Source organism: Oxyura jamaicensis, chromosome 6, assembly GCF_011077185.1.
Source record: "Oxyura jamaicensis isolate SHBP4307 breed ruddy duck chromosome 6, BPBGC_Ojam_1.0, whole genome shotgun sequence".
NCBI lineage: Eukaryota > Metazoa > Chordata > Aves > Anseriformes > Anatidae > Oxyura > Oxyura jamaicensis.
In genome coordinates, this window is record NC_048898.1 from 26,759,614 (window position 1) to 26,785,360 (window position 25,747).

The following is a 25,747-nucleotide window of genomic DNA, read 5'->3' on the forward strand; positions in this document are numbered from 1 at the left end:
GTAAACCCGAGCGGCCGAGGCCCTGGCACACTTCCCTTTCTGCCAACTGTTGTGAGTGGAGGTGATATGGAGAAGCTTTCATGAGCTGCAACTATACCAGCAAAAGTGGTGCGCCGAACCCTGAGGCGGCTGCACCCATTTCCCTTTAATCGGTTTAGTTAGAACTGGTACAACTTCCCAGAGCATATAAATCCTCAGGGAATCTTATTTAAACCTTTCAGGGTTGAAACGCTTTCTCCTCCCTAAAGAAACACTGTTTTACAATGAGATAAGATTAATGGGGTGTCCGTAAAGCAGAGCTAAGCACCTTGGCAGTATCCAAGGCTAAAGCACACAGGTAGTAAAATGGTTTGCAGGTTGCATCATTTCCTGGAGTCCTTGGACAGAGTGTCTTTACATCTTCTTGGGATCAGGCATGGTGCTTATAATTTTATCAAGAGTCAGAATATGTTTTAAAGGAGTTCTGCCTAACCTGGAACACTGAGTAAGAAATGCTTTTCAGAGAAGAGGTGCACATCCTGGCTGTGGTTTGGAGGCTGACCCATCACCTCATGGTATTTCATGCTCTGCTCTCTGCTTCAGTTTTGGAGGGAATTACAAGCAATGGCCTCCTTCGTACAGACACTTTATAGTCAGCCTGGCCTGCTCTAGCAAATACTAGGTGAATGTATGGAAGATCTGTGCTTTTTCCCTAGCTAGTGCACTTAACTAGGAAGCTTTACTTATTGAGTAAAGCTGGAATTTTACAAAAAGCTCATTTCCCAAGTAGGCAACAAAGGAAGAGGGGAGAAATTTTAAAGGCCTCAGCACCCTAGGTGCTTGCTGAAAGCTAAGTCCTTTTGAGAATCTGACTGTTAAGGTGTCACCATGGGAGTTAGCAGAAGCATTGAGCACTTGAGAAAAGCAGACCTGAGTTTCATTGCCTGAAGGTATACTTACCTAGAGTTTCTTTCTTAGGATAAGACTTCAAGAGAAAGTGGCTCTAACATCCTGGGTTGCTTCTTTCTCCTTTCTCTCCCCCTTCCTCACCCCCGTCCCCTTCTCACTCTTCACTCAGAGAGTTCAGCTCACCGAACCACTAGGAAACTTCACATTTTTTCACCAGTTTTCTACATTGGGGCAGACTATTTCAAAGCAGCGCTGAGCCTAACACAAAGGATATAGTGCACAGGAAACAGAGGTGGTGTGAGGAAAACCCTGCAAAATCAGCTCACCCGTCCACCCAAAAGCCACAAGATGCTCCCACCACACCATCTACAGCTGAGTGGGCTCACCAAACCGCCACAAACCAGCTGCTGAGATGGGTGGCTGCAGTGGCTTTGGTAGCAGCTGGACTCTGAAAAGATGGTATAGATTATGGGTGCTTGAAATCTTTTGAAAAGCTGGCACTGCTAGAGAAAGAAGGAAGGTGTCAAGTCAAGTTGGCCTAATTCCACTTTAAAATCATATTGTAGCCACTTATGTACAATACATACACTATTTTGTTTCCCTTCTCTCGGTAGCTGTGGACTTGAGGGCAGATCAATTGTTTTGTATCTTTAAATTCACACAGAACCAAAAGAATGATTTTTCCATTTGCTTTCTAGATGCCTTATTTTAATGAAAGATGTGAACACCCCACAGCGACTTCATTCTAGCTAAACAAAAGCAACTCCTGTCTTACGAACAAGACCAGCAAATTAGAAGTTGAGTCTTCTTTTCCCATCAGTTTACCACTCTTTTAATCCTCCTCCCCATCTTTTGAAATCCTTGAGGGAAGCAGATGAGCTTTAAGCATGCCCCGAAGGTCGCTGCAGATGTGTGTTTGTACATACACATTCACTGGAACCTTTGCACTTTGCTAATCTGTGCGGGTCATGACGAGCATACAAACCCCAGCCACCTCTCTCCTCAGCAAAGATTTACTGGTCTATGCAGAGTGAAGACACTATTGTTGAGACTACATTGACCTCTTGAAATGTATTATAGAATATTCACTCATCTTCTGTGAAGTATTATCGTAAATAAACTGAGTCACATCAATGAATGAAGTACATTTCATGTCATAATACATAAATACATTTGCTTCACAAATTGCAGGACACTGTAACCAGCTGACTCACTGAAAAATACAATACAGTTTTGGAAGATAAGCTGCTAAGTAAAAAAACTGTGTATTACAGACATGGATACTAAGTTGCTAAAAATACTACACATATCAAAATGCTATCTGTGTAGTAATTGCAAAGCCACAGATTAATCATTTTATCATGCACCTTTGCCTTCCTGTGTTTGCTGTTCACCAAGAGTTCAATCTAATTCCTGAATACTTCATCAACATTGGAGCTTTTTACTTAAGAAAAGAAAGCGAAATTTTGGCTGTGATGGAAATCAGTGAGAAAATGCAGTTGGATTTAAGGGGACCAGAATGTGAGTTAGTCCTGGAAAGCCCTAAAGTGTAACACTGAAATTGAAAAAAAAAAAAAAATCAAACCCGCTAGAGGATTAAAGAGTATAATACCCTACATTTCAAAGGGGAAAATGTACATACATAGTGTGACATCTGTGTAATGACATTGGGAGTCCTACAGTAAAATATTGCCTGAGATTTTTTCTTTATGCTACAACTTGACAACTTTCTTGGATTTGCCAACTCAAGTCCTGAAAGCACTTATGCTTGTGTTTATTTTTCACTTACGTGTCTAATCCTCCTGAAGTTTTAGGACCTAGTTGTTGTTGTAGAGTAGAGTACATGCATAGGAGGAAGGTCTAAGCATCATGTGACCACCAGCAAAAGCTTTGTAGCACTGAAAGGGGAAGAAACTGCGGATAGAATGGTCAAATATTGGGAGAGGTTGTCAAGACAGATTGTGGCATCTTCATCCTCAGAAATATCTAACCCCGTGGGCAGCCCACTGCAGCTGATACTGCTCTAAGGTGGTGGGGCTGGATTAGACAACCTCCAGAGTTGCCTCCCCACCTCAGCCATGCTGTGACTGCATGATCTGTGTGCACCTGAAAGCCAGAAAATTGGCATTTTGTGTGCTAAAAATTGCTGCATTGTTACACATAGCAAAATAATGTGATGAGAATGCTGTAGCATACGTTGTAATGCTTCTCTTCTTTGAAAGTCAGCGTTTGATATGTGGCTGTTAGAAAGCAGTATTTTTTTAAAAGTCAGTGCAGTCTCTCAAATGCATTTCTTGGGCTTTTTAGATCTCTCTTTTCTTAATGCACTCAAATGCTAAGCACCATTCCAAATTCATGTCAATATATCTATTGACATCTTTCTTGCTGTTTTCCTCTTCTTCTATTCTCTGTGGTATCAGTCTTGCCAACCGCTCCTGAGATCTTTGGTTATGATCTAGCAAAGCCCTTAAGCACATGCTTAACTTATAAGAATGCAAACAGTCTTTGTGAATTCAGCAGGACACTTCCTTTAGCTGCTTTGCTGGGCGGGGGCCAAAGTGCTCAGTGCTCTATATACAGATCGAAATATAATAATTCACACACAGTTAGTTAGAAAAATCACTGCAGAGTGTAGAATAAATTGGAACAGATTTTTCCCAGCCCTTTCACAGAATTTGGCCATGAAACGCTGCAAAATTCTACCAGTTCTGAATATAGTTTATAAATTAACGGAATTCAATTCATCAACGTATGTCATGGAAAATATCTGCTTTATACACAAAGTTACTTTCACATGCACCTTTTCTCTCTCACGCACATACACACGCATACACATACAAGATCTAAGCCTACTTGACTGCACTGCAGACTCTGTGTCTTATAAACTGTATTCCTCATTAAATGTCATAACTTAGAGCTTCTCCTAAGGTTCAGAAAATCCACACAAACTGCTAAATAGAAGCTCATGATAATGCAAAGTTCTTAAAGAACATTGAGGAGAGAGTAGTATAGAAGTTCAACAGCAATCTGCAGGTAAGTGCAAACAATGCGGAGATGCAAACATGAGACCAGCCTAGCTGGGTCAGATCAAAGGTCTATGTTCTTGTTCTACCAGGTGCCCAGATAAGGGCACAAGAACAGGGTAAATATATCATAGCATTGATATATCCCAAGTTTTTTTTTTTTCCTTCCAGCAATTCCTTCCTGTTGTTTCCAGCAATCTGTGACTCACGTCTTCCCAAACTAGAAGTGGTACACCAATGTTTACTACTACTTCCTTTATTTATTTTATTTTATTATTTATTTTAATTTTATTTTATCTCATCTCTTTATTAATCTGTGTAAACTTCTGGCATTCACAAAATCCTGTGGCAAGGAGTTTCACAACTTGACCAAGTCTGTGAAAGAGTACCACCAAACACTTGCCATTTGTTTTGAACATGTCACTTGATTGCTTCCTCCCATGGATGAACTAAAGGCAGCAAAAGACACAGTCATTCTTTACTCACTTTCCCTGTGCCGTTCATGATTTCATATTCGACTCTAATATCCCTCCTCTGCCAGCTCTTTTCTTAGCTGAAAAATCCTCCCGCATTTAATCATTCCCCTGTAAGATTCTTTGTACAAAGAAAGAGCTGAGGTGCTGTACGAGGCAAGCTGTCTGCTTCAACAAAGTGTTTTTAGGGGAATTTGAACTCCCAGGCTAATGAGACCTGGACCAAGAGATTTTTCAAGTTGTGATTACTTAAACTTTTGCATTGTGGTAATGAACAGCTCCTCTCGCATCTCCTAGAGTCTGTTGCAGCTAGTTGTGAACTGTAAAATGATGTCATACATAAATGGCAAAAGCGAACCATCCTTTCTTTTTACTGCTAAAGTGAGACAGACATAAAGTGAGCACAAATTTCTCAAAGTTGTTTGTGTGAAGTGTTCTGCTGGTCCTGAGCGCTATTGTCTTTCTTTGTATCGTTGGAGGTATAGCAGTGGAAGATTGAATGGTGGAGGTGAGGCCAGTTTCTTCCTCAACATATTTACTTCCAACTTGCTTTGTGGGTTTTTGTGTGGTTTGTGTATGTGTTGTCTGTTAGCTCATTGTATACTACCCTTGGATTTAGGCAGAAGAACTGGCCAACAAACAACACAACTAGCAAAAATTGGATTATACATTCTAATGAGCTATCAAAAACAACAAAATAAGCAAAGAAACAAGCAAGCAAACAAAACCCAGCTTTTCTGTGTCATGCTAAAATTCCCATAAGCAGTTCTTGTTGTTTCATTTGTTCCTGCAGCACTGGTTCAAGTCTGCAAGTCCTAAATCTTGAATCTCTGCTATAATGATTTTAGACCATGAGATGTGTCACTAAAACACCCACAAGAACTGAAGATAATGCACTGCTTTTATTTGCAAGTGCTTTACCTTATGAACCTCAGTTCAATATTAAAGTGGAATGAAATCTTGGCTTCATGAGAGCCACCAGCAAAGCTCACATTGACATCAAGGATCTGGGGAATCTACTGACTCCTTCTACCCTGCCAAGTACTGCAAATCTGTCTGTGCTGATGTCTAGAGGCAGAAACACAAGGATTGAACCTGAGATAGAAATGCATGGGCTCAACCTAAAAACTTGGTGCTGCTCCGTGAGAGTCTGTAACTTACATTGTGGCTCCTAATGGACATTCTTACTCTCTCTCTCTCTTTTTTTTTTTTTCTTTTTTTTTTTTTTCTTCTCTTGGCTGCTTTTGAGCATTTCTGATGGGCCCCAGCAGAGTGAGCACTGGCTGTGCATCCAAATGTAGCAGGTACAGTGCATCTGCACGCTGCACTGGGATGTTAATGAATGTTGGCAGCAGGAGCTTGGCAAAGGAAGAGTCCTGTAAGAAAAGCCTTTTCTTTAAAAAAGTTCTTCTGTGTCCCATGGCTGGGGAACAGGGTTTAGGGCATGTCCAATATGTTGCAGACTGACTTTTCATCCCTGTGGCTGTGAATTTTTGTCCTATCATCCAAAGTGCTGGTGTAAACCTTGAACAACAGTCTGGAAGTGCCAGGTCTCCAGAACATGGGCTCTGAGATACACCTGGTGTTTCCTCTGCCTTTTTCCACAGCCAGGAATCCAGCTTAATACACGTGACTGAACCCGAGTCTCTGGGATATGTCTCTGCTGTTCCACGTGAACAACAAAATTCTATCAGCTTTTTTCATAGGGTTTGCTTTCGTGTCCTTCATTAAAACATTAACAGCATTGCATTCCTCTGTTCTAGCTGTGGCTGGCTTCCTTTATGCAATGTATAAATACGAATACATTCCTCCTGCACAAGATGGTGTACTACAAATGTGTATTGAGCAGTATAGGACAGATCACCTCCAAGGTAGCAGTGGGGGGCATGGATACAGTTCCTACATGATTCCAGGCCAGGCCAGACTTGGTGTGATTAACTATCATTAGCACTTGAAGCTCAGACAATGGTGTATTTGAAGTATGTGGGCTGTTTCAATCCATTTCCCAGTGGGCAAGTGTCCGCATGACAAAAGCATCACTAGAATCAGCACTAGGCATCACATTGGCTGCTTACCCCGTGAAACTGATGGAAACGAACCCAGGACAGGGATGCTCAAAGGAACCCAAGACAGGGATGCTCTCCTGTTTCTAGGAAAATGTTTCCAGGATGGATTTGTGACAAACTGATGGAGAAGTCCTGCTGCATGGCCTTTCTTGCTAAAGCATTAACATGGCACCATTCTCATTCCCGAAATACATGTTTCACCCCTGACAAGGTACGGGGTATGATTGCAAGGTATGGTGCTGTTTACACATGTATGTGCATGGTTGTGAGCTGAGGTGTGCTGCACTGTCAATGCCATATCACTCGCTGTATGGTCTTCTGAACTCTTCTGCAGCTAGCATTTTACTTCTGAACAGGGGAAAAAAATGGGCACATTTTAATCACGGAGCCCTATTTTCTTAGAGGTAGCTCTTTCCACAAAGATACAGTCTATGAAATCCTTTAGTCACAAGAAATAAAGCCAATGATTGATTTGTATTCTACAATGTGCCCTCTGGCTAAAACCAAGTTATAAGTACCAAATGGTTGAGACGGGGCTTGTGAAAGGGCAGTTATGTGAGTGGCACTAGAAGGAAAATGTTAATAAAGGGCAGTCCATTGAACGGAGGTTAAATACTTTCATACTTCTCAGCCAACCCAGAAATGTCCCTGAATTCTCATTAAAAAGTGCTCTTCATAATCTGCTGTTTTACCTCATTAAGGAAGGGGAATCTTGAGGATCAAGAAATATCACTTCATTGAGGAGAAATAAAGGTAACAGGGATATAAGTTTAAAAAGATTCGGTATCCTTTTTGTTTTCCTTACGCATTTGGCTTGCCTGTCTATTCTTTTGTCTGTGCTTTATTTTATTTTTAATTTTTATTGTTTATTTATTTTTAGTGAGGGAACTCAGAGAAGTTTGGAGGCTTGTCCCTAGCCACGTGCTGGCTCTTTGGTGCCCCCGAGGCAGAGCCAAGTCAGGAGAGCAGCCGGTCATCCCTCAGACCACTGCCACGGTGAGTCCCAGCCTTACGGCCAGCCCTGCTCATCCTTCCTCTCCTACCCCACTGCACTCCACAGTGAACAGACAGAGCCTCGTCCCAATAAGTGTTTGAGGCTTTGGGGTTCTCCAGACTGGCCTGGAAGTCTCAAAAGGAAAAAATCCCAATATACTGGGAAAGGACATGACAAAAGCCTGTGGGGGGTTGTGTCGTGACTTGAGATTGTGTTGATGTCATCAGGTCTGGCTGACTGAAAGGTAGCTTGCAGGAGTTTATACTAGGCCCCCAGTACAAAGCTTGTTTTTAATCAGTGTGCTTCGCTGATGGCAGTTTGGATCTGTGCTTCAGTTTATCCTGCAGTTGTGCTAGTTTTTAGTTGTGCCCCTCAAGACAACATGAGCTTTGGAATGCCTTCAGGATGCTAGCACCTAACCTCTAATTTAGGCCTCTAGAATGTCCCAGCAAAGTTTACTCTGTATTATCATTTGCCAAAAAAAAATGACATTTTTGATAAAAATGGTGTGAATTAACAGGGTGACACTAGCATAAGGATGCAAATGTGTTCAGCAGAAGCCTTACAATGAACAGTGGGATACATCTGTGTGGAGATACCCACTCAGAGGCCTGCAGAGCACTGGCCTGACATACCTGATACATGACTGACCTCCAGGAAACTGGTGCAGGGATGGTGCCTTCCTCCCTAAAATGTAGCATCACACCTGTGACAAGAGCTCTCTCCTGCATTAGGGTACCACATATACCTTGATTTCAAGTTATATAAAATGTAAGTCAACTTTTTCTTTAAATTTAAAATTAGGATAAAAGAGCATTTTCATAAATGCATGACCTTAATACCCTTTTCGTTACAGTTGGCACATTTGGAAGTCAAGGCACATTTAATTTTCGACTTCTCTATATAGAAAGTTTAACCTTTTTGTGGGGGGCAAATGCTAGATTTCAAACGAGTCTGTCTGTATTGACTGAGCAGTGTTTTTTCTGCTACAGAACTGCTTAATCCTGAGAAAACTCAGATCTGAAAACCTCTTGGTTTGTTCAGATATTTAACAAATTCAGCAAGTGGGAAAATTAATCTTTGAATAGAAGAAACAATCTGACAAAATAAGCCATAAAAGTAAGCGCCAGGTGTCGTAAGGAAGTTCTTCATGCAGCAGTTGCTTAATGTATACTCAAAATGCATCCACTTTTGTTCGAAGATCCAACAAAACAGATGAAATTGGGTTACACCAATTCTCTTGATCTATGAATCTTCCACTGTGTCAAAGATAATACACCAAACAAACTTACATGTAAATGGTGTGATAAAATGATCTACTGTATATATTATCATCCATTAATATTGCTGGGGCTAATGCATTTCATCTGTCATACACTTTGTTTTATATTATCCCCACCTTAGTGAAAAATACCATAAAAACTGCTGGGTTGACAGTCATGCAGACTACCCACTGGAAAGCTAAAGTCCAGGGACACAATTCCTGTTGCAGTTTCACTCAGAGCTGCTTGTGCAGAAGGCATGCATGGCCTGGCTCTGCTCTGGGCATCACTACTGTCCCGTGAGCAAGTCCCCTCATTTCTTGATGCTTGTCTTTCTCTTGCATTCGTAAACTGTCCTGTCTCTTATTTGTAAATAAGTTGAGTTCCATGTATTTTTACAGTACCTAATATAAGGGGCCCCACACCTGGCAAAAGCCTCTAGGCTCTATAGTATAGCATAGTAAGTCAAAAATAGCAATTCATAATAAGATGAGAGACTCTGAGATCACTCTGACCTTGAATTCTCTGCTGTCTTTTAGCAGAAGAGGGTAAAATTGGACTGAAACAGCCCCCTCATTTTACGTAGAGCCACCAATGACCCAGGCTGCATTTGAACCACAGCCCTAGAGGCAAAAGGCTTTGCGTCTCATTGCCAATTCACAGCAAGAACATAACTTGAGCCCACACACTAATGCTAAGCAAGGGCTGAGTGTTTCTAATCCTTATTCACACATCTACACCTATTAAAATCATGTGTGAAGATTTGCAGGACTTGTTCCTTTATTGTAAAGACCAGCCCTTTCAAAACATGTTCTTAAATCAAATGAAAAATTGAATTATCTGCCAAAAAGAGACATAAAGACAAATGCAAGAAGAATATGTGGCTTTCTTTCTCAGACATATTGTGCTGAATGGCGTTGTTTGGCTTAAACTGAAATGTTATGTTTTGAGAAGGCTGAGAAGAATGTTTAGATATAACGGTCTTAAAGGCTCATTATCACAGGTACAGCACTATATTCTCCAATTCACTCTTATTACCAGAAAAGCCACCTCTGCACAGGCTGCCTGGATGGCGTCCCTCCCGCTGGAACGCTTGCCCTTCTCCCGGGCTGCATAATGTGCAGAGGGCAGGATTATCTGACTCACTAACCAGCCTTCCTGGCCCACGCAGTTCCAGGATGCTGGGGAAAATCTATTTGGATAAGATCTTTCAGATTCTGACTTTCAGTGACCCTGTGACAGAGCAAGATAGAAAGCTGCTTCTATTTAAAATGCCAGATAGTTACTTCCAGTGGCTAACAGATTTCCCCTTCCCCGACAGAATTTATGTGTGCATTGTATAGTTCTTTTTTTCTTCATGTAAATTGTGGGTGTTAGTCTTGAAAACCTGAAATAATCCTCATGAAAGACCATTATGTCCCTCCCGCTGCTTGCATCCCCATGCACCAGGCATTTCAGAAGGGAGACTGGTTGCAGTGGCAGAAGACAAGAGACTTCTTTAAAAGGCAAGGTTCTCTGATTTTTTCAGCCAACACTGGCAGCCAGGAGTGACTGATGGAAGATGCTTGTCCAATGCTTTTGTGAGCTCATGGCCTGTGAGTTATAATTGCAATTGGTTGTGATATAATTTTGAGTTTCATTCTGCAGTCATGCAGAATAAGTTCCTTTATTTTGTCTTGCAAACCATACTGGTTTTTCTAAGATGCTGTTGGGAAGTTATAGCAGGTAAATCACACCTGTCTGGAAGTTGGCCAGTCTAAAATGCAAAATGCCAAAATTTCATCTCCCAAACTCTCTGCACCTATAATTCCAGTCTTACTTCTTTCCCTTCACAAAATATTCTTTTCTTGGAACCATTTGATTTTTGATTTTTATTTTTTCCAACAGAAGCTCCAATCATTCCAAATATCCTTTACATATCTTCCCCAAGATCTCAGTCACCTCTTTTTAAAATTCTCCTGTAAAGATAACTTTTTTATTTTTATTTTTATTTTTTAATTCCTATAAACACAAGGTTTCCAAAACCCAGTAGCCCAATGGGCATGGATAGATGTTCTGTCTGGGAGGTGTCATGTTATGTTAAGCCAACTTCAAGCCTTCCCTTCCCAATGTTCCTACAGGCACCCTGCTTCTTTGTTAGAGGAAAAGAAAGCAAAAGGTTTAAGGGTAGAATATATCAATAATTTACTAATATAACTTTTTCACATAAATAGTATATTTTTTTCATATGTAATGCAATTATGTCTAACAGATAGTTTACATGAGGTGAAATAAGAAATAATGGCCCATGAAACCGGGGATAGAAGGCAAAGTACACACAGAGCAATGTAAAGAAGTTTTCTACATTATGCAAAGCATGTGGAGCTTGTAATCCTTCATTATTCATTATATTTTCTTTATCTGTTGTTGAAATTAATTTATATAATAGATACTATAGAAAGTAATATAGGCTTCTGTTGCCCTGTGCATATCATACACTGAAATAAAAGTGCTTTAGCTTTATAAAGAGGTAAAGATATGATGTTCATTATGAACACGTGGTTGAATTATAAAGGAACCCCTTCAAACAATCAAATCCAAACCCAGTCATCAAGAAAATAATTCTGATATTAAAATGAATAGGGCCGGGAAAAATCTTGAATGCCTTCACTCTTCCTAAATGCAAACACCTGCCATTCAGCGTCAGTACCCAGCTGGTGTTAAGTGTTAAAAAAAAAAACAATGTATTTTTTGTATTCACCTGTAGTTTTTAGAAGAAATCCAGAAAAACTACCCCGAACTCAGTCAGAGAAGAGCCAATCAAATAGTTTGCTCCTTATGAATCCCTAATGAGCTTTGGGTGCTGGGCTGCTGTGAGTCTGAATGGGCCTCTCAGTGCAGTGGTGAGCTTCCAGTTGATTTTTTTTACTGAATACATATTTTCATTTGAAGCCACTGCAAAAATTATCCCATGCTGAAAACAAGCATTCCTGGGTCGTATAAACAAACAGTATAAATAAAGAAGTCAGGCCTTCAAGTGTGACTTTGTTCTAGAGGAACATTAAATGCAGTGCATCACACACACTCACTCACAGTCACTCTCCCCACACTCTTTCTAATTTTTACTTTTCTTTTTTTTTTTTTTTGTAGGTTTTTAAAAAAGAATTACATAGCATAGCTCAACTGGCCATCAAACCAAAAGGAAAAAAAAAAAACAAAAAACAACAACAAAAAGTAACCCAACACTTTACTCAGATGTTGGAAATGCTGCAGACAGAAATTGTTAAGTCCTTAACATTTCAATCCAGAGTTGTATAATTCACATCCAGAGCTGCTACCAAGTCACGGGGGGGTGACTTAATATGTTCCCCAAAGTCCATTATGTTATCCATATCCAGGAAGATATCTGTGCCAGGGCTTTCTTGAATCAAAGCGATGTCCACCATTCTTCAACTGTGAGCCTGCTGAGATTTTTTTTCCAGTTCCTGGCAAATAGATATCTGGCTCTAGTACATGCCAGATTGATGCACTTTGCGACTGATCCCTTAATAATATTCAGGTCTCCTAGCCCCAGAACACAAAAGCTCAGCAACTGCACAGATATCTACCTCCAATATTTTTTTTTCTGATAAAAAAATAAAATCGTATTATCTACCTCCCTTGAAATGCAATAATTATCTCATGCTACCCCTCTCACAAATATATATATATATATATTTCCTTTTTTATAGGACTAGCAACAAACAGTTTTATTTTTAGTTTTATTGAATGTAGGGAAAGACTATGAATGAAGGAGAGAGTGGGGGAGGGAGAATGTGTGTGAGTTTTACACCTGGGGACTACATTACAGCTATGCAATATTTTCTGATACATGTATTCATATTAAGATGCCCTGCATGACTTCCATGTTTTCTACAACATATGCTGCTACTACTCTTAGGTCATGTCTGCGTGTGGAGCCATTTTCCAGCTCTGAATAAAGATTCCAAGGATATAATTGATAAAGAGGTTAACAGCGATCTACTGCAAATAGTGTTTTTCAGAAATCAAGATCTAAAATGAACAGCTCGGTCTGGCTTGATTTCTCATGTTTTTATTGCTTTACACCCGTGATTCTAAATGGATAGAACTATTGTGTCATATTGTGCTCTGGTATAATGCTCTTAGTTGCAATATCATGATCTATTAATACATACCCACACTTCAGACTTCTTTTCACTTGAACAGATGAGATCTAAACTTTTTTTTTTTTTTTTTTCCCCAGTCCTTTTTGATTTATGGGCCCCTACAAATTCCCTATGAAAAGTATAGCCCCCTTTAGAATTTCCATGTGCAGAGATTGCTACATGGTATCTGTGAAGAACTTTTTCTTAAATTTTTATTTATGTCAGTAGCCAAAAAGCTGCAGGAGTCTCTGGGTCACTGACTGATAACATTTTCTGAGACCTTCCAAGTTAATTAAATGGCAACCCCCTTCCCCATTAGGCCAGCAATACCTTCATTTTATGAAGGTGCTTGCGCAGGGACAGAGAGAATCATTGTCTTCCCAGGAACGCCCTCATAGACAGAAACTTTGCATGGGACACCACATTTCCAGACGCACTTGTTAACCTTCACTCTTCTTGAGATGCAATATATCTGTCAGCGTGAACGGTGGGCGGAGGTGTACGGTGATCGGAAGGGATTCTTGTAAATGAAGTCACTGAGCATGTGCCTACGATGTGGATTCATGGGGAATCCTACGTGGTATTTCCAGTAGTAGCAAGACTTTTTAAACTGTAATCAAACTTTTTCCCTATTCTTTGGATGATATAAAAATCACTGCATTAAAGATGTTGTGGGTTCCTTCTTCTTCTTTTCTTTCTTTTTTTTGGTTTTTGGTTTTGGTATTTTTTTATGACATATGAAGAAGACTCAAAAATTTTAGTCAAAGCTATTTCTTCCCTGTTTGTTTGCATAGCTAGCATAGGTCTTATCTTTCACAGCAGACTACATTGCCACTGGAAAGTTAAAAACAAAACAAAACAAAAACAACAACAACAAAAATGACAGCCTAAGTGAAGATCAGAAGTTGAACAAATTGGGAAGCTACTTTTCATGGAACTGTTAAAATCATCTGGTTTTGCTTATTTGCTCTTAAACTATAACCTTGTGAAATGTCTGAGATTAAATCACTGCTAAAGTTTCAGCCCTCGTGCCCTTCCATTATAACGTGTGAGAGGTCCCCAGGCACATTCTGAGATAAGTCTGGACTATTTTTGTTAGAATAGTTAGTGCATCCAGAGCAACTTGTTCCAGCGTAGATAAGGCAAGTGGTGCTTTATGATGTACTAGCATGTCTTGCTGAAGTGTGTGTTACAACATGCTGAGTATCACTTCCTTGTCTACATTGTCTACAGTGACAACTTGGACTAAATTGGGACATTCTAGTTAAACTTTTTTTTTTTTTTTTTTTTTTTTTTTAATCTTTTACAGTGCTCAAGTCAAACTGCTACAGACTCCAAGATGGTCTCCAGCACAGGGATTCCCAAACTGTGCTCAGCAGACCTAAGGCTATGTGAGGAAGGTTGGCCTGATGAACCAATGTTCTTTTCCATTTTTGAGGAATGCAGCTGATTAAAGTAAGATAAAACTAAGAGGAAAAGAAAAGCTAAAGGAAGTTAAAAAAGCATGCATATTTTTTATAAAAATTCTTCCATGCATTCATTAGTGTCTGTACCAGCAACAGAAGTATAATGTGATCTGAAAAGGAACAGGACTTGCCATTGAGTGAGAAAAGAGGTCACGGTATGATCTCTGCGTGGTGGTGTCCTCAATAGTACTGAACAAGCAGCATGGTGAACAGAGGGACTCGAGGTGGGACAACTTCCCTGCACGGGCTCTCTGCTACCTGGCACCCATACTGCCCTCTCCGTGTGGACTTTTCCTTAGCTGAGTGCTAATTTGGACATCTCTTGTAGTCATTAAGTTGGAGAACGTAAATATTGTTGGTGTCTCAATCTCTTGTTATATTCAGCTGAAGATGATCTATGGTTACAAATGTTAGAGAGAGATGAGGTGAGCCAGCTTTCTTCAAGAAGCCAAGATAAAAGAGGTGAGACTGTCAGCCAACAAAACTAGGGAAAGTTAAACTTCACATATCTCTCTGATAAAAAGCAAGCACAATAAATCTTTCAGAAAGAAAAACAAAACAATGGTGCGCTGTGTTGTTAAGCATTTTACAGAAACTTTTAAGAGTTCTGGTCAAAGTTACACTAGAATACCACATATTCTCTTGAGCTAATGTTGATGCCGCTTCCAATGACTGTATCCCAAATGTGACAATCTTGGCCTTTTTCTTACAACCAAGTTCTACCAGAGTGCTTTCTTTATAAAATGCACCAGACAATAAATTTAGGGCAAAGAAACAAAGATGCTGTTTCTGTTCTCAGCTGACATTTCTTTCCTTATACAAAGTAACTTCATCAAAAGCAGGGTTCAGCTCTTAAGTATCTAAAACTTCGGTGCCTAGTCTCTGCCAGTCCTTCAGGCGCTCTCCACAGTCAGTGGAGCAAGACCAGTGCCACAGCAAGGTGAGTCATCTCACAATGGACATATTTTAGATAGCTGGGATGAGTCACTGTCTGGAGATGTTTGGGCCTCTTTATTTGCTGGCTCAGATGGCCAGCTGGAAGCCAGGTAAATATTCTCTGACATGTTACTGCTACAGATGATCTTCCAATTAGACTTCGTCACTGCCTTATCCTGTAATTCACACGTTATAAACCTATATATGTGTTATTTGCACTCTTCCTGCTTGTCAGTGTCCCACCGATGCCAGGGAGGTGAACTTAAAGACATGAGGACCTGCTCAGTCATGGGCAAGAGAATTGCATGAAAAGGAAGGGCAGCTACTGATAATAAAAGGGCAATATGAGGTGATAATGTTTTATAATATTGTTTGGTTGGAGATGGAGCAAGATGCATTTGAAATAGGAGTGTGGTGCCATTTTTTTCCCAGGGAGGGTAACGAACAACCACTGGTACAAAACTTGCCTACAGTGAAAGGGGATTTCTGACTTGAAGTCTTTAAAATGAGGCCAGATGTCTTTCTAAATGAAGTATTGTAACTCAGCTAGAAATGACAAGCTAGAGGCAGGAACCACTTGTTGAAATTCAATGACCTCTGTAATACAGGACCTCAGAGCTGAAGATCACTATGGTCTTGTACAAATCCTACTTTTATTTATTTGTATTAAAGTAGTGCTTAGATCCAAATAACATCTGCTCGCAGAAAAAAAAAAAAAAAAAACCTACATTTTAAAGTTCTTTGTGTTAAAACTGGTGTTGCTATTTTCTGCTAAATATTGTACATGTACTTAGTAAAAATAGATAGTCCCTGCCAAAAGAGCTTATTACCTGCATTTTCAATATAAACATCTAGCTTTGTGCACAGAAAGAACCTGATGGAGTTTGTTAACAGATTCATGCACACAGGACCTAATTGGTGCAACAAGATTTCGGGGCATGTCATGTAGCTGAGGCTAAGAAGACAGGTTTCTATGGAAGCTCCCTGGATGTTCTGAGTTGGCTATTGATGGTCATTGACAACAGCACTTATTTGTCCAGACAGGAGCATCTCACAGTTTGATTCTGTGGGCTTTTGGTTATCCTCCCAAAGGGAGCTGTGAGAGTTCATCACTTTTCAGGTCTGAAACCAGGAGGAAGGAAGGAATTTCATATTCTTTCAGGACTGTACATCATTGCCTTACAAACTTTCCTGTAATTGTCCAGTACTGCAGCAGTCAACGTTCAGCCATAAATCATGTTCCTCCTGTAGTGCCACAGAAAAGTATGCAAAATGGGTTGCATGTAGTATTTTAGGTATGCTCTCAGCTCCTGCCTGGGCACAGGCAAACAAAGAGAATGAGCTGCAGGGCATGTGTATGTTGCTAACAAGCTGCACAGTTCTCCCGGGGCCTTCTGGGCATGGGCAACTTGTGTCCAGGCCACCAAAGGAATCTGGAGACTGGTGTTACTATATGGTCTCTGCTCTCTTCTGCCTCACTCTAGCAAAATTACTGTCTGGCTGTTATGCCTCAGTTCCCTGCTCCTTAAGAAGGTGGCTAAGCTAGGAAGGTTGGCAAAGTGGAGAGGGAGAAGATGGTGCCTCAGGCAGGGAGTGGAAATGCCAACTCTACCACAATGCCTTGAATGCCAGAGTTTGTCTTCCCACAGATGCAGATGTCCTAAGGGTGTTGTAGCCTGAAGAGTTACAGTGGTTCTCCGTACCACCACGAGTTGTTGTAAAACGGGTGAACAGAGTGGGTGTGTATAGGCCTGTGCCTCAGGTAACATAGCAGATAAAATTAACTGTGTTTCTGCCTGCTAATGCTGGAGCCACCCTTCTTCTTCACCCCTTTCTAATTGGGAAAAAAAAAAAAAAAAAAAGTATCCAATGAATTTTTACATCTACCAAATGAAATCCAAACATGGTGCATTTTCTGTGAAATGCGCTGACAACAATCTTTTATTTGTCCTTTGGTTTGAAATTCCAGCCTACTTTCAGGGCTGGACAAAACGAAGCTCTGTAGGATTAGGGTCATGGAGAGGAGCTAACAGGTTCTGAAGACCAAAATGATAGAGGAGAGCAACTCCCTGGCTTTACTTTTGCAGAGGCATATATTTTGAAAGAGAGGGCACGTCAAGAAAGACTGAAGAGCAGATGCCAAAGAGAAATGCCCCAAGATCTATTGCCTCTTCCCAGTCTAGTAGGTGAAGGATGTTTGGAATTACTGCTGTTACTTTATTCCTCCTACACATGCTTTCCAAAGTGCCTGCAGGTCCACCTCTTTCTGCTTCATGTTTGTAAGGATCTAGTTAAGGACAGGGAGCCCAGACGACATCTCCATTGGTGCTAATTGCAATACTTCAGGCTGCAATAATTTTCCCAGAAAGTACTCATGTGCCTGCCAAATGCACCTCTCTAGAGGCACTATCTAGAGACACCAGCAGCAGACAGAGCCTGTGATGCAACAAATCTTGGAAGCACCCCTGAGATTTAGGGAGAGCACTTGATGTTCCTGCTATCCTGATTGTTTTGGATAGCTCATTGTCACCTAATTGTACTGTAGGAAGGTCTGTCCATTCCCTGCTTATTTATGCCCTCAGGCTACGTAAAGACTGCATGTGCCTGAAACAACAGCCAACCACAAAGTCTCCAGTGCCACTCTTTTGGTATGCATTAGCTCAGATTCCTTGTTGCAAGAAAAAAAACCCTCCTCTGTTGATAAATGACAGCATATTTTACAGAGAGAGAGAAGGAGAGGCAGACTGCTCTGCTCCTTCAGCAGGACCCTGTCTACCTCACTCCTGGGCTGACTTGAAGCTTGATGCAGCTGGGAGGCCTTTGCCAAATGACACGGGGAAAAAGGAAGACATAAGCTTCAGCAGCTGGTGGAAGAAAAGGAAAGGCCAAAAAAACCTTTAAAGAAGAATTATTAATCAGAAGATGATTCACTAGGAAATAGTAAAGTATTTACTAGGACACAGTAAATGCATCTAATAGAAATGGCTTGGTCAAGCTGCTAAGATCATTTTAAGGAAATGTTGTTAAGAAGGATTTCCCTGAGAACCCTTTAACTTTTTTGTACTCTAATAGATCAATTATTAATTAATATGATAGGAAACTTTATGTGGTGGGAGCTTGTTTGCACATGTAATGGCATAATGCTGGCTCTGTGCAAAATGTTGGTTAACAACTGCTTTCCTGGGGAAAATAAACCACACGTTCCTGTATGTTTGTATAGGATGAAAATCTGCATTTGTGCCTCCTGTCATTCCCAGGAGGAATGAACTTCTCGTGGAAGTGCGGCTGCTAGCCTGCAGACCTGGCTGAGGCCTGGGCCGGGTGCTTGACTCTGGCCGCGCAGGAAACACAGCAGCCTTTCACTTCCTGTCCTAAATTAAAACTTCCTGTCTCAGGGAAAATGGCATGCTCTCACTCAGCCTCCATTCACCCTTACCGAGTGCGTTATGATGGTGGCCATAGGCTGCGCTGAAGTATTTGGGATAGAAAAACATGGGGCAAGAAACAGTGGCTGCACTGAGGAACATGAGTCCTGTCAGGACTGATGGGGAGAAAAACGGAGGCACAGGGCAATGCATTGCCTTGCTTGTGGGACAGCTCGGCTGGGACCTGGCTGGGACTGCAGCTCTGTGGTGGACAGACTTTAGGCTCTTAAGGAGGGACAGGAAAGGAAGAAAAGCAAGGGGTTGCCTTCTCCGTGAAGGAATGGTACAAATGTACGGGAACAGGAGACAGGCAGCTTGGGAGCACATGGGTCAAGGGCAGAGGAGACACCAGTAAGGGTAACGCTGTGGTGGGTTTTTTACAGGCTACACCCATTCAGCACCAGGAAGTCAATTAATTCTTTAAACAATTAGAAATCTCCAGATGACAGCCCATGATGTTATGTGTAGACTTTAACCGCCCTGAATTCATGTGGAAGGACAAGACAGTGGGATGAAACAGGCCCAGATCTCTGGAGGGTGTTGAGGGAAACGTCTTTAACACAAGTGGTGTGTGGACAAGGGGAGTGGGTTGGGGTGTAGAAGTCCACTCGACCTTCTACTCACAAGCAAAGGAGAATTGGACAGGAGTGTGATAATCAGCGGCGATGTTGGCAGTAATGACTACAAAGTAATGGAAACTGTGGTCCTGGCTGGAGTGAAGACAAGTAGTGGAACACAAACGGCAGCCTTCAGGAGATCAGGCTTTGGCACCCAAATTTGGCACCGTCTGAATGGGTGGACAACTCGACACATAAATAAATGACTGGAGGACCAGGCTCAATGGATAGTGGCTAATGAATGGAACCCCTGGGTGTCAGTGGCTGTTGGAGCACTGCAGGGGCCAGTCCTGAGGCCTGTCCTCTTTGACATTTGTATCAATAACCTGGAGGAGGTCTCATCATGTTTGCAGATGACACCAAATTGGAGGGAACAGCTGACATGCTCTCTCATCCAGAGGGACCGCGACAGGCTAGAGGAATGGGTCAACAGTAACCGTATGAAATTCAACAAGAACAAATGCAAAGTCATAACTCCTGCTTGTCTCATCTTTGTCCTTGGAGGTTTTTGAAACCTGATTGTATAAAACCCTAAACAAGCAGGTCTGAATTCGGTGCTGACCCTTCTTTGAGCAGGAAGCCAGACTAGAGACGTCTTCACGTCCCTTCCAACACGAGTGGTCCTGTGCTTGTATGATATGAACAGACAATCCCATGTTGTTAAACTTGATTGTTTTAAGAAGTTACTACCCCTGGTGCTGACTATTACCATCCATCAGCCAGAACCCTTACAGCTGGAATGCAGCTGGCGCATGTTCATGTTCCTAGTCCATTGCAAAACTAATCCCTTTTACCTCATATTGCAACAGACTACAAATGCATACACAGCTAATTACTGTGTGTCAGTTGAAAGGGCAGTCACTTCTGGCCGAGGGCATGCTCGTGGCTTAAGTCTTGCTGGGTTCATTGCTTACCACCCTCTGCTCTCAGCCACAGCTCACCTACAAGACCACCCTCATGGAAGCTGCATTAGCGCAAGCACAAATTATCATCATTTTATCACCTGTGTTCTTGTACCTTCTGCAGACTATGTTTAGGGACCAACACCCCAGCACAATCACAGAGCAAAAAGATCATTGCTCCAGAGCACCGACTGCACAAGTAGTTGCCAAAGGCAACAGGAGGAAAAGTACAGGGTACAAGCCAATGGTCTGCAATCCCAGCCAGTGATCTCCATGCTCCAGCTCCTTAAATGCCATCATTTCTCAGATAGTAGAACTGCACTGCATCTGGCTGGTGGTTGGTGTTTGTTTGTGAGTTTATGCATATATACAAATACACTCTAGTCCTTCCTGTGAAAGAGTATTTTGTAAATGTAATGGACTACTGTTTTGGTTGGCTTGGAAAACAGAGACATATAAATACAAATCTAAGCGTGATTAGTTTAAAAGTGTCTATTTATAAATGAACATGGCTAAACTTGCTGTTTTTGTTTATTTGTTTCTGTTTGGAATGTTAGATCCAGTCTGTGGCAATGACCAACTGTGTATGTGCACATATATCTATGTTGCACAAATAAATCAAACTAAGGCAGCCTACTTCTTGTAGACTGGCATTAGGGTAAGTATATCTTAAGAAAGTTCTTATTCAGACTTGGCTTCAGGCAATAAAACGTCATAGATGTATAACTCTAGTGAGTGAAATTTCTAGGGAGCAAATTAGGCTAAAAACATCTTCTAGAGACAGCTAGAAAGGAATCAGACACCACCCAAAAATAAGGCAAGTTATGCAGTAAATGTTTCATTTATTGGATTTCTTCCATTACAATTAGGGTTAAAAGACATGTTGTCAATAAAAATGGTATATTTATGGAGGGCTCTGTATTTTTGAAGCCTATTTCTTGTCATTCACTCCTATGGTGCTTGATATCACCTCATGATAAAGTGTGAATAATCCCTGCATGAATACATATTTCTACCCATTAACCATTTTATTATTAGGCAGAATTATCCATAACAAAAGCAAGATGTACAGCTGTGTTTTAGGTGCTAAAAGGGAAGGATGTTCCTACTGAGACATAGCCATGACTTGGGAAACAGAGTATGGATTCAAAGACATTAGTCTGTGTTATGAGGTTGAAAACAAACAATGCACAGGGGTTTTCAGCATTTTCCAAGGTTTCTCCCTCAAGTGTGGATAGAAAGCCCACACCTATTGCTCAAGTAATGCACCATGACCTGGTCAGTACGTGCAAAATCTAAAGCCACAAAGAAATCTAGCAGTAGTACCACAATGTGGTTGTTTGTCGACATTTTCCCTTTTTATAGCTTTCTTGAATTTTCACGTGTGCATGTTTTGGTCAAAGCAAATGACCACAGAAAGGAGCCATGGTTTCTGTGTTTTCATGCCATCATCTTGCCTGCCCAGAAAAAATTCCCCTCACTGCTAACTCTGGAAGAGCCAGCACTGGTAAAGCACTGGGCAGATGTGTTTGCTTTGCGCTGTTGGAACCTTTTCAATATTGAAATCTTTTTTGACATTCAGAGCAGATTTAATGATCCAAGATTATTTGTAAACACACGGACTCCTTTGAGCTGTAGACTCAAATCCCAGCCTGGTCAACCAAAGTCCTTTTATCTTTCCAAAATAAATAACTTGAAATTTACACATTGCAACCTACATTGGGACCTTTTGGAGAAGACCACGAAAATGGATGATTCACCCCTGAGATGTAAACATCAGCCAGGAGATCCAGCTGGCAGGCAGCAGACCATGTTTCTCCAATATAGACTTGGGCCTCTGGTGAGATATTAAAGATTCCAAAGCATTTTTCATAAAACAATACATTTCCTTGGCTGCCCCTGGTCAACCTCTTCCCTCTCCGGTTCAGTGCAATGTGAACTGGCAAGCAAACTTCACGTGCTTCTTCGCTATTGCTGTTCACGAGACTCTGCAGTGTTCTCAGGACCAAAATGTTGTGCCCAAGTGTAGAATGGTGACAACACTGTCAGTAAGTAACCAAAACCCATTGCTCAGGTTGTGATATATTGTACCAAGCTGGGAGAATTACGAAAGGCTGGAGCGAGGCACTTCTACTTCTGTGCAATAGGTCAGCTTGGACAAGAAAGCCAAAGTGTCTGGAAGATGGAGCTTGGAGCACCTGGCTTTGTCTCACCAGCTGTTGATCAAAATTGGGTATCTACACAGTAAATCATGTTTCTTGCAGTGAATTAGCTTGACATTTTTTTCTGAATATTGTGTTTCTTTTATTGGTAAAGGCTATAGTTTTATTTATTTATTTTTAAATCTAAGGTACCACCTGAGAATCCTTCACTCAACGGGTGCTGTTGACCCCTTGAGAGCTCTCACTTCCCCCCAGCATGAAACAGAAACTGTTACATAAACAAAAATGGTATAAATAAGATGCATAAGCTATCAGAAATGACTTGTATTACCTTAAATCATGTTGTTTTAGTAATCATTGATAATACTTGGACTTTGAAACCAAGCTGTAATTTGAAAACAATAACCTAAATGTTTGCAATAGAGAGACCATGATGTTGCCATGAAAGCTGCAAAGCAGTTTCCTAGACCTTCCTGGGGCTCCTCTGAGTCCATTGCAGTGGCAAAATCCCAGCTGTGTGAGCACAGGGGGTAATGCCACAGCTCCGGGCCTGCCAGCTGGAGGCCACCAAAGCCAACTTCTATCAACATTTACTCAAGTGAGGAAGATTATTGTGTGAGTAGTGCAGTGGTATCAACACCCTCCGAAATAGCCCGTTGGTAATGCTACAGCCAGGTATAAGGCTCTACAGAATTAGGCCCTACTTCTGCAAGCAGCTTTGGGCGAGGACTGGGCCTGTCTTTAACACCAACTCTTGATGATGCTCAGTAAGTAGTTAGCAGCCATGCTGGGACTGAAGAAAAAGTGTGCTTGTTTAAAAAAAAAAAAAAAAAGGAAAGAAAGAAAAAAAAAAGAAAGAAAGAAAAAAAAAAGAAAAAGAAAAAGAAAACCACAGCAGATTGTAAAAAGATCTCTGAGAAACAAAACAAAACTGTGCAACTGTTTTTGTTCATTTGGATCAAATTATAACACATGGCCCTGCAAAGTAAATAGGAGTCTGCCACATTTGTATTTCCAATCTCATATTGTTCTGGGATATAAAGGCATTTTAAAAATGAAAAGGAAAACAAAAATGGAGAATATTTGTTAAGGTGTCATTCTGCAAGCCACTAGTTAGGAGAGGCAGTAATCTGGGGCAATGGGAAGTGCGCATGCCCACAGACAGTTATTTAGCGAAAGCTCTGAAAGTAAAAAGCAAGTTAGTCAAAGGACCAGTGGAAAAAGAAACTGTTCGATCCATTTGTATGTTGACTTAGCAGTAAAATATTTCATTCTTCATGTTTTTACTTGGTGTCTTGAAATAATCCCTTTTCTGTCTCCATATTCCCACTTAGACATTGTTCACAGACTTATTTATTTATGAAGTCTGAAGGTTAGTCCCTACCTGCTGAGACTAATTAGCCCTGTTCTTTGTGTCCTATGCAATCCTGTCTGATTAAATGTACACATTTGTTTTACTTCTTTTCATGCTTCCTTTCACTCTACTTCTGCTTTACTGATTAATATTAAAGTTGTAAGTTGCAGTGATTTTTTTTTATTTCTATTTTGTCTGCATCTTTCCCTTTAGTATGCAAATTTCCATGTGAACTTTTTAATGCCTGCGAATCCGCGCTAGCCTTGTCTCTCTCTCTATTATTTTTATTATTCTTTTCAGAGAAGACAGTTTAGCCGAAACCCCCAAACTCTCTAAATATTGCATGACAAATTGGCTTTGTTTTGGAAACCCTATGTGCTGAACGGCCCTTGGTCCGAGCAGCAGGTTAGATTTCCCGAGGAATGTTTGGATTATTTAGCACAGCCCGTCCCTCGCTCTCCAGCACCGGCTCCACGAGGCGATTCACCAATTCCCACCGAAATTACCGTCCCGCTCCCCCTGCTCCGTCCCTCGCCCGCCTCCAACTTCCCAACTGACTCGCCCATTGTTACAATTTGTCCCTGCTAGGAGCTCAATTTGTCTCCCCCTTCCCCTCCGCGCCGGAGCAGATGCCGCCCCCCGCACCCCCGGCCCCGCTCCCCGCCCCGCGCCGCTTTCGCTTCGCTTCGCTTTCCCCGGGGTGCTGTTTACGCCATCACCACCACAACTTTCCGCTTCTGAAGTCCTCGAGTCCTTGATTCTCCGGCCTGCCATGCTAATTAACTTCTTAGCAGTCACATTCCTTTTCCTCCTCCTCTTTTTTTTTTTTTTTTTTTTTTTCCACCAAAAAAACCGAAGAGCGTGCCTCGCTGCAATTTGGAAATACCTGATCTTCAGCGAGTGATCTCGCACGTTTTAATCCTGCGTGTTGGAACCGCGATGGAGGCAAGGAGCAAATGCTGATTAAAAAATAGTAATAAAAATAAAAAAAAAAACAGGCTTTTACTGTACTATCATTTATTAGGATTGGAGTTTCTTACCTCTAACGAGTGGCAAAACAAAATACGTTAACGGTTCTGAAAACCCCCCCACCGCCCCACGGCCACACGTGCCCAAAGCCACTCTCCGGGAGGACGGGGACCCGCGGCGATGCTCCGCTTCCCCGCGTTCAGCTCGGAAAAGTTCGTGCCTCCACGGGCACGGGCACCCGTTTGACTGCTCCCCCTTCGCCCCCCCCCCCGCTCGGGAGCAGAGGACGATTTATTTTTTTTAATTTATATATATATATATTTTGCCCCCCCGCCCCCGGTTGGTGCCCCGGCCCTCCCGCTGCCTGCCCCAAAGGCTCATTGTTACTTCGCCACTTCCCCCCCTTCCTCCTCCTCCTCCTCCTCCTCCTCCCCAGCCCTGTTTATTTATGCAGACGTCACCGGGGAGCCCCCGCCCCCTCCTGCATCTCATTAAGTGCCTGGTGTGTTTCTCGCTCCCTGTCAATAATCCCGGATCCCAGACTTCTCCGTTCCTCCGGATTTCGATCCCCCTTTTTCTAGCTGTCAATCAGCGCCGCCTTTGAACTGAAAAGCTCTCAGTCCAACTTCAACTCACTCAAACCCGAGCGGCACGGGCTCCCCATATCCGCGGCGGCTGCCCCCCCGTTACAGCTGACTTCTTTGGTTTGTTTGTTGCATTATTATTATTATTATATATTTTTTTTTATCCCTCCCTTCCCCCCCCCCCCCGACCCCCCTCCCCCCGGCTCCGTGGTTTATTACTGTTAATTTTTCGCGAGTGCGTGCGCGGGTGTGAGTGCGTGTGCGCGCCGTGCACGCCGACCAGCTCCCTGGAAGAAAGAAAGAGAAAATCCACAAGAAGGAAAGGAAGAAGCCTAAAGTCACTGGTGCAAAAGGAGCAAAGAAGAGACGTTTCCCTCCCCTCCTCCTCCCTCTTTTCCCCTCCCCAGGAGGAAAGAGAAGGGGAGAAAAAAAAAACTTTCACCTTGGACTCTTCTTTTTTTTGGTGCAAACTTTGGGGGGG

General features: G+C 41.8%; 1 long non-coding RNA gene across 1 annotated transcript; it reads left to right on the forward strand.

The window, feature by feature from the left end:
• Positions 1–6,185: 6,185 nt before the first annotated feature.
• LOC118169285 lies at positions 6,186–15,040 on the forward strand. The gene is made up of 3 exons (XR_004752001.1): positions 6,186–6,255; positions 7,331–7,446; positions 14,161–15,040. It is a non-coding gene; the product is annotated as an uncharacterized LOC118169285 (long non-coding RNA).
• Positions 15,041–25,747: the final 10,707 nt, after the last annotated feature.